We start from the raw sequence: 2,500 nt of genomic DNA, 5'->3' as shown, positions 1-2,500 counted from the left end.
AATATGTAATAGGTTAGCAGAATTTTGACGTGACAGAATGGGTTTTTAGCTTAAGTGTGTGTAGAAGAACTGCAAGGTGTGTGACTATGTGTGCATAGAGTGCTACATTGGTAAAATCTGTATGATGTGGGCAGTTAAAGTGCAGATTTTGCCTCCGAGTAAGAAAAGTACTACACAAAATGAATAAAGGATCGGCACATTGGCTGCCTTTGCTGATGCCCCCGTTGCCTAATTTGTAGTGCAATGGTTAAGTTGCAGAGTGTGGTTGAACTTGGTTGGGAGACTTGGTGCCTCTTTCCGTGTCCTGCTGATGATAAGGATGGCTTGATACCATTTTCTAAGCCCAGTATATTGAGAAAAGAAGTAAGTGAAGAAGAAGTGTGGAGTCGAAAGTGGTTCTCCAATTTCTCTCCACTTGCTAAAATTGCAAAGTCTCCATTATAGCATAGAAGAGAGCGTTACAGTCGAGGATGGAAGAGGATGAAAATGGGAAGTTTACTTATAGAGAGAAGTGAGAAATGCCCTGTGTGCACACACGGGTGTCTGACCATAGAATACATTTAAATAATGTCTCTAGAAAAGAGCTATGCATGTGTGACTCAGTGGCCTAGTGGATAAGGCACTGGCCTCCTAAGCCAGGGATTGTGGGTTTGAGTCCCATCCGAGGTGATAATAAAAATCCTCCCTCTATCTTTTCCAGAAAATTAGGGAGATTTATTACATGCTTCCTCTCAGAAGTTTATGAGGGATTAGTTACTTTGAAACGGTCCCATTTTACTTGTGTACACTTCACAGTCATGTTAGTGTTCTGAAACTGCATAGTATATTTTTAAATGCCTATTTTTGTGAGATGCATTTTCGACCGGCCAGAACATATTCCTTTGGAAAAAATGATTTGAATTGGATTGGTGTGAATCTTGTTTCTAGAGGTGGTGACAGGCTTTCAGCTACTTGAATAGGTCAAGCCAGGATTCATAAAACTTATACAACCTATGTGAGTGTGAAAAATTAGCATATGCAGAAAGGAGCAATTTGTACTACTTTCAAAACAGTTTCACTCCACGTCTGGAAACGTCCAGAGCTATGTAGAGCATACAAGCTTTAAACTCATGAGGAAAGAGGTTTGTATGCAAAAAGGAAAACAAAAGCATATCGTACTCATAAAATTCTCAATATATAGATTCCAAAAAAGTGCTTCCAGCGAAAAGAGCTGAAAGAACACTATGGGATGTAAACCTGAATACCTTTCAATAATATGTTCTCCATCCATGCATACCACCTACATGATAAAAATCATCTCAGGTGAACAGATAACCGCGTGGCCTAATGGATAAGGCGTCTGACTTCGGATCAGAAGATTGAGGGTTCGAGTCCCTTCGTGGTCGTTTTTGGCCAATGGTCACACAATCTGCTTTACATTCAGAGTGGAACAAGTATTTTCCAATACTCTTGTAGTCCTCACTTTCTCATTACTAATCATTAATAAAGTGGAGTACATACTGTAAACTCATTCAGGTTGCATCTTCAGTCTAACTACTTGTGCATTTTAGTGGCATTAAAAAGTGCTTCTATGCCGACGCACTGAATATGTAATAGGTTTGCAGAATTTTGACGTGACAGAATGGGTTTTTAGCTTAAGTGTGTGTAGAAGAACTGCAAGGTGTGTGCCTATGTGTGCATAGAGTGGTACATGTGTAAAATCTGTATGATTTGGGCAGTTAAAGTGCTGATTTTGCCTCCGAGTAAGAAAAGTACTACACAAAATGAATAAAGGATCGGCACATTGGCTGCCTTTGCTGATGCCCCCATTGCCTAATTTGTAGTGCAATGGTTAAGTTGCAGAGTGTGGTTGAACTTGGTTAGGAGACTTAGTGCCTCTTTCCGTGTCCTACTGATGATAAGGATGGCTTGATACCATTTTCTAAGCCCAGATTATTGAGAAAAGAAGTAAGTGAAGAAGAAGTGTGGAGTCGAAAGTGGTTCTCCAATTTCTCTCCACTTGCTAAAATTGCAAAGTCTCCATTATAGCATAGAAGAGAGCGTTAAAGTCGGGGATGGAAGAGGATGAAAATGGGAAGTTTACTTATAGAGAGAAGTGAGAAATGCCCTGTGTGCACACACCGGTGTCTGACCATAGAATACATTTAAATAATGCCTCTAGAAAAGAGCTATGCATATGTGCCTCAGTGGCCTAATGGATAAGGCACTGGCCTCCTAAGCCAGGGATCGTGGGTTCGAGTCCCATCTGAGGTGATAAATAAAATCCTGCCTCTTTCCTTTCCGGAATATTAGGTAGATTTATTACATGCTTCCTCTCAGAAGTTTATGAGGGATTAGGTACTTTGAAATGGTCCCATTTTACTTGTGTACACTTCACAGTCATGTTAGTGTTCTGAAACTGCAAAGTAGATTTTTAAATGCCTATTTTTGTGAGATGCATTTTTGACCGGCCAGAACATATTCCTTTGGAAAAAATGATTTGAATTGGATTGGTGTGAAT

General features: G+C 40.0%; 1 non-coding gene across 1 annotated transcript; it reads left to right on the top strand.

Annotated features, from left to right (window-relative positions):
• Positions 1-2,180: 2,180 nt before the first annotated feature.
• TRNAR-CCU (transfer RNA arginine (anticodon CCU)) lies at positions 2,181-2,253 on the top strand. Its single transcript has one exon. It is a non-coding gene; the product is annotated as a tRNA-Arg (tRNA).
• The last annotated feature ends 247 nt before the right edge of the window (positions 2,254-2,500 follow it).

This window comes from Triturus cristatus, chromosome 4_1 (assembly GCF_964204655.1).
Source record: "Triturus cristatus chromosome 4_1, aTriCri1.1, whole genome shotgun sequence".
NCBI classification, from domain to species: domain Eukaryota; kingdom Metazoa; phylum Chordata; class Amphibia; order Caudata; family Salamandridae; genus Triturus; species Triturus cristatus.
This window is presented reverse-complemented; position numbering and strand designations above follow the sequence as displayed.